Below are 12,419 nucleotides of genomic sequence, written 5' to 3'. Positions count from 1 at the left end.
GCGCTGCCCTCCATTCAACCAATCGCGGCTCTGTTTCTTATCAGGGCGGAGGTCCACTGCCCAATCGGCGAGGGTGCTCGTCGCTTGGCAACCGCGTCGCGAAGACGCGGGGTGGGCCGGGCCTCTGTTACCAAGGGTCCGCGCACCCCGCGAGGCGGAGCCGCGAGCAGGGCCCGGGTAAGGCCGCGAGCCACGGCGCACTCTCCCCGCGTGCATTCGGGTGGCGACGCGCGAGCCCTGGGGCCGAGGAGGAGCCGGGCGGGCGCCCGAGCGTCTCATGGCCGAGACTGCCCAGCGCCGCTGCCCACTGGGACGCAGGTTGTGGTTCGTGTGCCCAGCACGTCCAGGAGCGGCTGCCTGTGCCTGGCACGTCGTAGGCTCTGGGCTGCTGCCCACAGGGCGGTCCCTGCTCCCCTAGAGCTCCGCGACTTTTAGGAAAGCGACAGTGAACAGCGTGGAAGGTGATGGCATCTTCCCGGGATCTCGAGGATCTGACAGGGATCGTGTGCGGAAATGCCTCAGATCGCTCCAGTTTTACAAAACGTTTCGTGCCCCGTGTTCATTCACGCCCCACAGCAATCTTGAATACCATTAACTCCAGCTTATAGATGAGGACTTGGAGTCTGAGGGGTTTGTCCAGATCACACAACTAGAAAACCTCAAAGCCAAAATACAAACGCGTTTCTGTATCGTGGCAAATCTCTGCTCTTTCCCACTCTTCCCCTTGGACCACACATAGCCACACATGGCAATCCCTGCCCAATCTCGCTCATTTTGTCTGGAAGCACTTTGTGAAATGTAGTGTGATTCTGGTCTTAGTTAAGACAGTTGTCCATATCATCCCTCCCCTCCCTTTCTCTCCTTTCCTGAAAATCTTAGCCTTTGAGGACGTCTTGACGCATTAAGCAGGCTCCTACATCACTTTGGAGACATTCATAGTGTTTTAAAAATTTCATTAGTAATCCTTAAGGGGTAAACGTACAGAAATGGCATAAATAAATTCTACTTGTACACTCTACGGTGCCTTTATCCTTATTTTATCCATTACCTTCAATTCAGCAAACGTTTATTCAGCGAAGGTCTGGGGATTGGAAAGTCAGCCAGGCAGGAGTGGTCATCTGTGAATATATTTGCCTCCATCCAACCGTGTCTTTGAGGACAAGGATTCTGTTTTAGTTATATAATGCTATCCCTTTCCCCTCCACATTCAGTTTAATATTTGATTTGTGATAGGTGTTTGTAGATAATATGTCAAGAAATATTTACTTGAGAACTTAAATTTTGTTCTCCAACTTTGTCTGCCTTTTTCCTGCCCCTTTCCAGCCATTCACTGCTTCCCTGTGGACAGCGATTTCTCCAGCACTCATGCTGTGACCTCTTCGGCTGACCAGCACCTAGAGACAGAGCCAGCTCTGTGAGAATGTTCAGTAGAATGGTTCCTGTCCAGCCCAGAACTGTGGTCAGATGCCAGTGGCCACTCACAAGGCCATTGCTTTAGTGAATCTTCTTTACAGATGTGTATTGAGTGACTGTATGAAGTTAGTACATGCTGAGAGTCAAGAGGGTTTCCTGGATGTCTCCTTCCCCTTCCAGGATTGAAAACTAAGCTGCATAATGAATATGAGAAATGGTGAGAAAAGAAATCAACCATAATTTTCTTTCTTTTATGCTACAAATGGTCTTTTTGTGAAGTGTATCTATCAAAAAAATACTCCTTATCTAGGCTTGCACAATTTTGTTGATTATATTATTGTAATATTCTATTTAAATATTAATTCACTTTGATGCCCTCACTATTTGGAAGAGGGGTGTATTTGAGGAAATTGTAATTAAAGAACATGAATATAATATATTTCTTGTACTAAAGGCCTTCTTCTTTTTTTTTTTTTTTGGTGCGGAGGATTGAACTCAGGGGTGCTTAACCACTGAGTCATACTCCCAGCGCTTTTTTATATTTTTATATTTATAGATAGTGTCTCACTGAGTTGCACTAGAACTTCTGGGATTACAGGTGTGCGCCACTGTGCCTGACACATCCCCACCCCTGTTTATGTTTTATTTTGAGGTAGGGTCTCACTAAGTTGCTGAGGCTGGCTTTGAACTAGCGATCCTCCTGCCTCAGCCTTCAGGGATTACAGGTATGTGCCACTGTGCTGGGCAAAATGCTTCACTTTTAACTTCTCTTTCTCTTGGTTTTGACCTCTGACTTTTATTTTGTTTACTTGTTTCAGGTGCCATCTGTTATTTTTCTCTCCATCTATTTGTCTTTAGTTTGTATAATGTTGAGCACTTACTACGTTGTTGGCCTGGGTTGGGGTCCACATGCTTTTTTTTTGCTTACCTTCACAACCTGCCTGTGTAAAAGGAGTTGCTTTTCCCATTTTCAGGGACATGGGTTAAAGGACTTTATAAAGTGGATAAATGCTAGAACATGGCCTTTATTCCAGGCGGCCTGCTAATAGAACCTGTGTTCTTGACTAGTACTCTACCACTCTCCAGTGTTTGTATACTCCCCGAATCCTGCCAAGGCTTGGACTCTAAGAATACCTGCAATGTGGTAAAATAGAAACATGGAAATCAGGATCATGAAAAAAGGCACACAGAGTGGGAAAATAACATCAGGAGAGAAGAGATTGCACAGATCGTCGGAGATAAGGAGTAGAGTTGGACTGCAAATTTAGCTGCACATTTTGTCAACCCAAGGAAAAAAAAAGAAGGAAGTTGCATCGTTTTGTACAAGTAAAGAAGACTTTTGGTTTTGGTTTTGGTACTGGGGATTGAACTCGGGCACTCGACCACTGAGCCACATCCCCAGCCCTATTTTGTACTTTATTTAGAGACAGGGTCTCATTGAGTTGCTTAGTGCCTTACTTAGGCTGGCTTTGAACTTGCTATCCTCCTAAACAAAACCTTTTAGTTCCTCCTGGAATAACAGTTCTGTGTTACCTAGATCAAAGAGAACTTTCTCGTGGGGCTCATCTCAGAGACTGGGAAGGGCCTGGGTTACAGGTGGGTGAGGGAAGTGGAGGCTTAGCGTTCCACTATCAGGGAGTGTGTGGGCTACTGTGTTGGAACTGAATATTGAAATTAAAGATTCCTGAATAATCGTTTCCAGTAACGCCCTCTGATTGCCTCCACTGTGGGACTTTGTGAACAGTGTTATCCTGTCCCCTTGGTTGGTTCGGTCCTTTACTTGTTCATTTCCTTAGCAGCGATTCATTGAGCGCTTGCCCACTGCCAGGCCCTGCCAAGGCACTGAGGTGCTGCAGCAGTAGTCACCTCCCTCTCTTGGCACTTGGGGTGCCTCTGGCCTGTCAGCACCTCTGCCTGTCAGCACCTCCTGCAGGGGTGTTCTGGACTGCTTTGTTCTCTGTGATCATCCTTTAATATCCTGAGATGACACTTAGCATCCTATTTTTTTTTTTTTGTACCAGGGATTGAGCCTTAACCATGAGCCATATCCCCAGCCCTTTTTATTTTTTTTTATTTTGAGACAGGGGTTTCCTAAGTTGCTTAGGACTTCACTAAGTTGCTGGGGCAATACTCCTGCCTCAGCCTCCCAAACCACTGGAATTACAGGGGTGCGCCACCGCACCCGGCAAAACTTAGTATCCTACACAGCAACAGTCTGCCTGACATATGTCCGGTGCTCTGGTTTATCTTTCTGTACATTCCAAGGACCTGAAAAGAGGAATGGCAACCAAACAGTGAAAGCTTACTGCGTGCCAGGCACTTCAGGGATGTGAGCTGGAGTCCTTTCCTGGCTTTTAGTAGATTTAAACATTTTTTTTTTGGGGGGGAGTCACTTGCTCTGTGTAAAGCAAAGATAGTCAAATCACATACAAGTGTGTATTCAATCTCAGAGTTTATGGATTTACAGATGCACATGTGTGGACACATGGTCCCTAGATTCCAGGTTAAGAATACTTGTTTTAAGGAGAAATGTTATTTCCATTTTGCAAATGAGGAAACTGGTTCAGGAAGAGGTTATTTAACTTTCAAGTTTGCACAGTAGATAGCAGAGCCAGTTTGACCCCATGTCTGCTTGACTCCAAGTCCTTTGTTTTTCCCACTGTCCCAAAGCACAGACGCTCAGTGAATGACTGAGGGATACATGGAAGCAAATGGAAGTCTTAGAGGGAGCTTCATAATATGTGTCCCCAGATATGACAGACCATCCATTTGACAGTGGAATAGACGAGGAGAGGTTTTTCTCAAGTATTTGGTTTTAACTGCCAAGATCTTTTGTGTTGCTTATAGTTTTTTTCAATGTAGTCAAGTGCTAATCCCCAACCACCTCCCCCAAGCTACCAGTTCCAATAATTTTTGCTTTTGGTGCCATCTCTGTTTGGCTGCGCACATTTTTTACTCTTGTGTTGAATTGTGTTTTCTCTGGATGCCAAGGCAGATGGATGGCACTTTTGTTATGATTCTGATATAAATAGCATCTGTTAAAAGCTGGACATCAATACTTCTTTGGCAAATAAACAAATACATCAGGGGAAGAGCCTTCTAATTGTGTTTTGGCCCGTGGTGAAGAAGTGTATCTGAAAATCTGTGACTTTGTGCTTATTTGGAGGGTACTGCTTTGTTGTTGTTGTTGTTATTGTTTTGTTTAGGGTTTTTTTTTTTTTGTGGTACTGGGGATTGAACCCAGGGGCACTTAACTAGTGAGCCACCCCAGTCCTTTTAATAAATAAATAAATTTTTTTGGAGGGGTACCAGGGATTGAACCCAAGGGCACTCAGCCATTGAGCCACATCCCCAGCTCTATTTTGTATTTTATTTAGAGACAGGGTCTCATTGAGTTGCTTAGTGCCTCACTGTTACCAAGGCTGGCTTTGAATTCACAGTCCTCCTGTCTCAGCCTCCTGGGCTGCTGGGATTACAGGTGTGTGCCACTTTGCCTGTCTAATAATTTATTTTTTATTTTGAGAAAGGGTCTTGCTAAATTCTTAGGCTTTCGCTAAGTTGCTGAGGCTGGCTTTGAACCTCCAATCCTCCTGTTTCAGCCTCCCAAACTGCTGGGATTATAGGCATGCACCTCTGTACCCAGACAGGTGCTGATTTGCTAATCTCTGCCTCACCAAGCTCTGAAGTTATCACATTCATTAATGTCTCGGAAATCTCCTTACTTAGAAGACCTAATCGGAGGCACTCACCAGTGTCTTGGTCAGACTCAGAACATTGTTCAGCTTTCCCAGTGGAGGGTAAAATTAGCCCAGACTTCCTGCCCTTGCAGCCTGAGGAGTTAGTAACTGTGGTCCACCAGGAGAAATGAATGGACTGCCCACTGTCTTCCAGCCCATGCCAGGTCTAGAAAGTTAGTAGAGCCCCTTCACCGGATGGGCTCCCTGATGAGCAGGGCCAACGGAAAAGCCTGACACAGAGAATCACAGTGAAAGTCCAGGTAGCGTGAGGAGACGGGTGGGGATAGCAGTGCTTACGCTGCAAATCTTATGCAGCACCTTTGATGTTTTCCCCCTTTATTAAATAAAACAGCAAGCACACCTGGGGCCTTGGCTCTCTGCAGAGGCTTGATAGATTTTTTGAAGGTGGTTGGGGAGGCTTCATGGAGGAAGGGGCTATACCCTCAGTCTTGAAAGATGAATTGAAATGTGCCAGGTGGACAAGGCTGAAGATCATTCTAGCAAAAGCATGAACTGGAACTTTGGAGGGAAGAACTTGATGGGCAGTTGGAGCACTGTGTGGAAACAGCCTGTGTGGGGGGAGTGGCCTTGGGCAGTCACCCTGGCCAGGTTGTTAGTCATGTCAGTGGCCCACCCACAGGTAAGTGTTGGAGTTTCGGCTTGTAGGTTCTGGAGAAGTATTGCAGTTAAAATATATATATATATATATATGAAACAATTTTAGTTTCATCTACAAGTTACAAAATTAGAGCAGGAGTTGCTGTGCACTCCCAGCTTGAACTCATGATCCCATCCTGCAGAATAACCATGGCCTGGTGATCAAAACCAATTTAACGAGAGTCAGTGCCAATTAAACTGAAGGCTTTGTTCGGATTTTACCAGGTTTTATGCACAAACTTTTTCCTAGATGCTTTTTCTCGTGTATAATTTGCGTCCTGTATTTTTAAGCAGGGGAATAATGTATTTGTGCATGAGGAAGATGAGTCCTGGTGAAGAGGCGGATGGGGCAGAGGAAGAGCAGAGAGCTGGGAGGGATTGGAAAGGCTCTTTCTGTGGGGAAGATGGACAGTGGCATCAGGGACGAAGAGGGCAGGGAGCGTTCTCCAGATCAGAGGGAGACTGCCCACTGGCTGACGGAAAAGAGAGCATTTCTGTCTCGGCTGCCAGGCTTCAGGAGGGGAAGCTTCACTGTGCCTTTTGGAACTCTGAATTTGTCACCAGCGTAAGATCTGGGAGGCAGTGATAGCATAAATCAGCTCAGCTCTAGAATTCTTGATGGAATTTCAAGTCCAGCAGGAGCCAGGCCTTGGTCAGTGACTCATCCACAGGCGCATCTTGCAAGCTGGACCAAGGATGTGAGGGGCAACCATGTGCGGGCGAGAGGCTGGCCCTGGCGGCTGTCCAGGGAGGCTCCTCAAGGAAGTGGCACTGGAAACGGTGTCAGGACCGTCTGCTGTGTGTCCCCAGGGAACTTGTCAGCCATACAGATTCTTAGGTGGCACCCCACCCCAGCCAGAGGTGGAGTATAGATGGGCAGCAGGCTGTTTCTACCCAGACCCCAGGTGCCTCTGAGGCCCCCCACGTAGGATGGGAGGAGTGTGGTAGGGAGGGAGGGGATGGGGGTCCCAGGAGGAGGTTACAATCCCTGGATACTTAAAGAGTCTGCATGGGAAGGAGAAGGAGCTCCTATAGGCCAGCGTGGCAGAGGCCTGGGGATTCCAGGCGGGAGGCAGCAGGAGGAGTAGCTGGGCTCAGGCTGCATCTGACAACTGGAATGTTCTAAGCAACAAAGTAACATGAGGCGACCCGCATTGGAAGTGATTTTTTTCTGGCTGTTTTTGAGGAAGAGGGTTGGCAGGAGCTGTGTCGTGTTGAGTGAGTCGGGGTGCTGAGGCTTGGGAGGAGGAGCGTGCTCAGGTGGTGCTCACCTGGGGTCCCTCCAGGTGGGCGTCCTAAGTTGAGTGTGACTTTCCCGCAGAAGGTTTGCCTGAGGTCTCCAGGCGGGTCTCCAGTAGCCTGCAAACCCTGTGATGGTCTGGCAAAGCCAGAGGCCCCATCCGGTGGCTTGATGAGCTAACCAAGGAAGTCCGTTGTCTGCCAACCTGTGCTAACCCCATTGCTCTTTTATTTTCAGAACTCTCAAATTCAAAAATATTTTAACTTGAAGGAAATGAAAAGGAATGGCAACCATACCAAAGCCACCAAAGCCAATAGCACCAAATCGTGAGCTGCTGCTACTGGTCCCCGCCACGTGCTGCCCAGGGGGCTCACGCAGAGCGCCGCGAGGGCTCCAGGGAGAGGTGCCTTCCTGTTGGTAATGCCCTGTTTCCCCTTCCCTCTGGTCTGCCTCAGTCAACACCGTCGCTAAACATTGACTTTTGTGCCAAGACTGTCTGGAACCTTCCTGTCTGTCATCTGGGCTGGCACGAATGGCCTTAGCTTCGTGCTCAGTGACCCCAGGACGAGATGACCTCAGGAGTTGGAAAGCAGAGTCAGCCTGCCTCAAGGGGGTGTGTGGGGGACCCAAGGGCGGCTGGCAGTGGGCTTTCTCGTCTCCGAATTCCCACTTTTCACTATAGGTGGCAGCAGCAGCAAAGGCTTCAGTTCCTCCGGCGGAAGCCAGGAAGCCCTGGAAACTTTCCTCTGCTGGATCTGAGACTCCTGGGGACTTGGCTGGACTATAAATAGGCGTGGGAACCTCCCTGTCTGCGGCAGGGCTGGGGGTGCAGGTCTCACATTGCAGAGGCCTGTCTGCGGGTGCAGCGTTTCCAGCTGGGAGCCGCTGCTTGAGGCTACCTGTGGTCAGTGCTCGTGACCACTGGGCTTCCCTCCCGTTGCCGTGTCTGTGTCTGTTGTCATTGTAAATGTGGGGAGACTGGAGATAGGCATTCGGTGATAGTGGGCTTCTGAGACAGGTCCCCAAATTAGATTTTTATGCCCACAACGGAGGGAGAGTGTCACAAACCAGTCACCGTGAACTGCTTCCTCAGGCGCTGGAGCTGCCGCGGGGCTTCGGTGCTAAGGTGGCTCACACGGGGGCACAGCCGCTCCGCTGAGCCCCGGGCAGCGCGCGCTGGTCTTTGCAGGACTGAGTAGGTGCCGCACACATACACAGTCCTGGTCCCTGCGCTATTGAAGGACTAACGGGAAGAGGGACACTGAACAATCGTAAGGTCACAGGTGTCAATTAAGGTGACTTCTGGACACTGGTCCCTGTTGCTCAGTAGAGGGGAGAATGTGAGGATTCGTGCATGGGGTGGACCCTGCCATCGTGGTTGGGAAGAGAGGGGTGATCTTACGTGAGATCCAGGTGTGGGAGGATGTGAGTGTGCTCTGGGGAGGCTGGGAGCGTGTGCAGCGTGTGTGGTGGGCTGAGATGTGGGTGTGCTTGGTTAGTGTGTTAGGAGTGTGTGGTGTGTGGGGAGTGTTGTCTGTGTGCTGAGCATGGTGAGTGTGCGCAGGTGTGGGTGTGTGTGGAAGGAAAGTGCTGGCCAAGTGACAGGGTTACGAAGCCGCCAGTGCTTTGGGGCTCGGGCTTCTGCCATGTGCCTGGGGCTGGGGCAGAGCGGCTGTTTTGTGTCATGGGGCTCATAGTCTAGTTTACAGTGTCACTCCAGATGGTGGCAGGTACAGCGTGGAAGCCGGTGCAGGCTGGTCCCCCAGAGGCCTGAGGGGAGTCCTTGGAGAGGAGTGGGGCAGTGGCACCCACAGGGCTGCGGGAAGCCTGAGGAGAGAGGTGGGCAGGAGCCACAGGTTGTGTGACCTGTGTGACAGGCTTATTAAAGAACGTTCCAAACAAACAGCGTCCCCACTGTCCCAGGGTAGCTGTTTTGCGGTTCCTTCTCCCCACTGTCCACACCTGAAAGCGTGTTTCCATGATGGCATTCGTGGGAAGTCCCCACGGGGCTGCTTCTCTAGACACGCTCTGTTTCTTCGTACTCGTTATAATGACCACTTACCATCCAGGAGCGGCCTCAACTTGCAGAGGTGTGTTAGATGGTGAGTTTGCTCGCTGGGTCTGTGGTGTGCCTCGTAGTGTGTGGGTGGACTCAAGAGCCACCCTGCCAGAGGCCTCTGTGAGGATGAGGCTGGGGGAAGGGGGGAGGCTGGGGGAGGGGGGGAGTCTGCGCGGGGTCTGGGGAGACCCTGGTGGAGGAGGCTGTGGCTCAGCCTTGTGGGGCTGCCGGTGTGGAGGCGGGTCAGTTTGTAACCATGGATGTTTCTGCTAAATTGAATCCAGATGACGGGCTAAATCGTTTTTTATGATACCCTATCATTTGGAATCTATTTGCAAATCAACTTGCATTCTTGCAATTCCTACGTGTGGAGCAGGAGACAGGGCTTGCCGGTGCAGCCTGCCTGAGAGGTTAGGCCGTGAGGGACTGGATGCGAGGCCACTGTGGACTTCAGCTGTTGGTGCCAAGAGCCCTGGAATCCTAATATTTGACAAGAAATTTATGTGGATGGCTTGTTTTTAATTTTGTATGTGTTCTTTTGAGTAAGTTGAAGAGTTATTAGACATTTTGCAACCTCAGGTTATTCTTCCTGTGGATGGATACAGGGATTGTCTTATTTCCCTATCAAATATATATAGACTTCATCGTTCTTATCTCTTCATATTAGGATGCACACAGATTGCTCAGACATGTGCATAAAAATGTGTGTGCACACATGCACAGGCACATGTGCATACACACACACGCACACACGCACACCCTGGTACAATCAGGCAGAACGCCTAGGATTAAATTCAGGGGAGTGTGGGTCCTGGCCTCACTGTTCTGAGTAAATTGACTTTTCCTTGTTTAATTCCCGTGTTTAAGTTCCCCACCTCTACAAATGTGGATGATGGTATCTAACTCAGGAGACCGTCGCAGGTCAGTGATTAAATAGGATAATACCTGTGAAACAGCAAAACGCATGCTCCATTGTGAGTTGAATCTAGCGCTGGTTTCCTGCTTTGCTTCACTGTACAGTGGGGACTGCACACCCGAGCGTCCTTACACAGAGTCCAGAGACACAGAGTACGTCAGCCTCAGGTGCTTCTCACCCAGCAGTTGCATCCACCCCAGAGGTTCGGATCTGATTGTCTGGGAGAGTACATTTCCAAAAGGGACCCCGGAAAGCTACAGAGCTAGCTGAGGGCCCCACTTTGAGAACCGCTGATCCATAACTATGTGCCTATGTCAACAGCCTTTTTAAAACTAATTTTTAAGTGGAAAGTAACAGCATTTAAAAGACAATGATGTTGATGACAATACAAATTCCACCTGAGTGTCCACCAATGGAACAGCTGTGTCCTCTCTTCAGATGAGCCGTGGAGAGCGTCTCGAGGGGTCCTTTGACTCTTGAGACGGGACGAGGGAGGCCACAGCACACATTAGGGATGCTTTAGAGCAGCGCTGGAGTCCTGTTTAACCTTACAATGTAATTCTTACTTTAACAGACATGGGAATTGCCCGTGTTTACAGGGTACAGTGTGGCGTTTTACTTCCTGTGCGACAGACATGTGAGGATCAGATCAGGGCAGTTGGCACGCGTCTCTTTCCTTTGTGTCTGACACTCCAGGTTCTCATGTTAAACATGCAGGTAGTTGTTCCAGCCACGGCTGACCTGCTGTGCTGCGGGACGTTGGAAGTCACCACTCCTGTCCCACCGCTCCCTGTGCCTGCTCACCACCCTTTCCCGTGTGCCTTGCCAGCTCTGTCCTGATTCCACTCTGCTCAGTGAGGCCACCTTGTCAGCTCCCGCACAACAGTGGATTCCCTGATCCTCGGTCAGTGCGGTTTGACCAAGGATCAGGACCCAAACTCTCCTGGATCACAGCCTGGTTGCTGTGATCTTTTATACCTGAGCCAGCTGGTGAGCGGCTGCAGGGCCAGTGTGTGGCATTTCCCCCTCTGATCTTGGACCTGTCAACGTGTGGCCTGGGGTTTGCTGAAGACAGCGTTCATTGTGGAGAGAATTGTTGCTTGAAAGGTGCTTACACCCAGACGGAGGGTTAGGGCCAGCCCCGGTGGGCTCCATTCCTACTGTCCAGATCGGCTCCTTAGAGTACCCGCACCGTGACTAAAGTCTCCCTGGCTTTTACCATCCTGCCACTGTGGGAATCAGCACTGGAAGAGACCCAACAGGTCACGGGGACCATTTTCCCGCTGGAAGAGGGTTACTTCCTGCCGTGCACTCCGTGGCATTAGGAGGAATTACTTTTCATATGATTATGATTTTTTTTTCATGCTGTCTTCAACTAAGTGTTTCTTGAATCGACTCTCTTTGTATTCAAGTAATAAAGCGCACGCCAGGCAGTGCTCCTCGGGGTGATTATCTCTCTCCTCAGGTGGTACAGCAAGGCACAGGCCTTGTGCTCTCCGGGAGGGGTTGATGGGTACAATATGGAGCACGGTTCTATGCGGCGGCAGTAACCGCAGATTGCAGTCCTGGTAGGTTCGCTGTGCATGCCGGGCAGCGGAGGTGAAGGGCCAGCAGTAGTGGCCAGACACACAACCTTGGGCGCCAGTGACTTCCTGCTGCCTCTCAGGAACTCAACTGGTTTTGTCAAAGGAGAGCCTCAGTTGTTGTTGGCCACGGGAACTCCATGTCTGGGAAGAGACTTCTGCCCCACAGGAGAGAGGCCCAGTCCCCAGCTCTGGGCTCAGCACTGGTGTGGCCCAGGGCCAAGTGTCTGCCTCCCCAAGGGCAGTCCACTCACCTCCCAAGTGGGAAGGGCAGTGACTGGGTGTGGAGGGCTGCAGGACAGGTTCTAGAAACCCCAAGCTCATTTCCTGGCAGAGACAGACCCCAGCGAATGTTCATGCAGGTCGATGTTTTAGTTTTTCTTCTTAAAATCCCTCATGGGGTTGAATCTGATCTCCTAATTTGCTTCAGTTACAGGGAGTTCCCACTATTGCTGGTGTTCCTTGTGGGGGACCACGCGTCTCTCATGTCCACGCGCCCCTTGCTTGTCGAGACCCTGGCCCTGGGGAAACCCAGCTCCCTCCTCCCCATGCGGCCAAGTGTCCAGGCAAAGCCAAACCCCAGATGGACTCAATGCTCCCTGCCAGTCACTGCTCCCCGCTGCCCCCTCTTCTGCTAGGGATCTTTCACTCCTTGGCCTGCACCTTGAAGTCCTTGTCCCCAGCCTCACTTGCCGCTGGTGACCTGACTTCCTGTTTCAACAAGAAAATAGAATGAGAAGGCAACTGCCACAGGCTCCTGGGTCCTGGGCCCACTTGCTCCGGCTTCTCTGTTGTGAGTGAATGGACCGTCCAG

General features: G+C 50.1%; 1 long non-coding RNA gene across 2 annotated transcripts; it reads left to right on the top strand.

Annotated features, from left to right (window-relative positions):
* Positions 1-90: 90 nt before the first annotated feature.
* LOC124083087 (uncharacterized) lies at positions 91-3,231 on the top strand. Of its 2 annotated transcripts, XR_006848612.2 has the most exons (4): positions 91-177; positions 1,324-1,630; positions 2,070-2,138; positions 2,232-3,231. It is a non-coding gene; the product is annotated as an uncharacterized LOC124083087 (long non-coding RNA). The 2 variants fall into 2 exon arrangements; XR_009225403.1 differs by having other exon boundaries at positions 1,324-2,138.
* The last annotated feature ends 9,188 nt before the right edge of the window (positions 3,232-12,419 follow it).

This window comes from Marmota monax, unplaced genomic scaffold (assembly GCF_021218885.2).
Source record: "Marmota monax isolate L192 unplaced genomic scaffold, Marmota_monax_Labrador192_F-V1.1 WCK01_AAM20220418_F8-fsc00051, whole genome shotgun sequence".
In the NCBI taxonomy this organism is placed as follows: Eukaryota; Metazoa; Chordata; class Mammalia; order Rodentia; family Sciuridae; genus Marmota; species Marmota monax.
The sequence above is the reverse complement of the archived record's forward strand: the minus strand, read 5'-3'. Positions and strand labels throughout refer to the sequence as shown.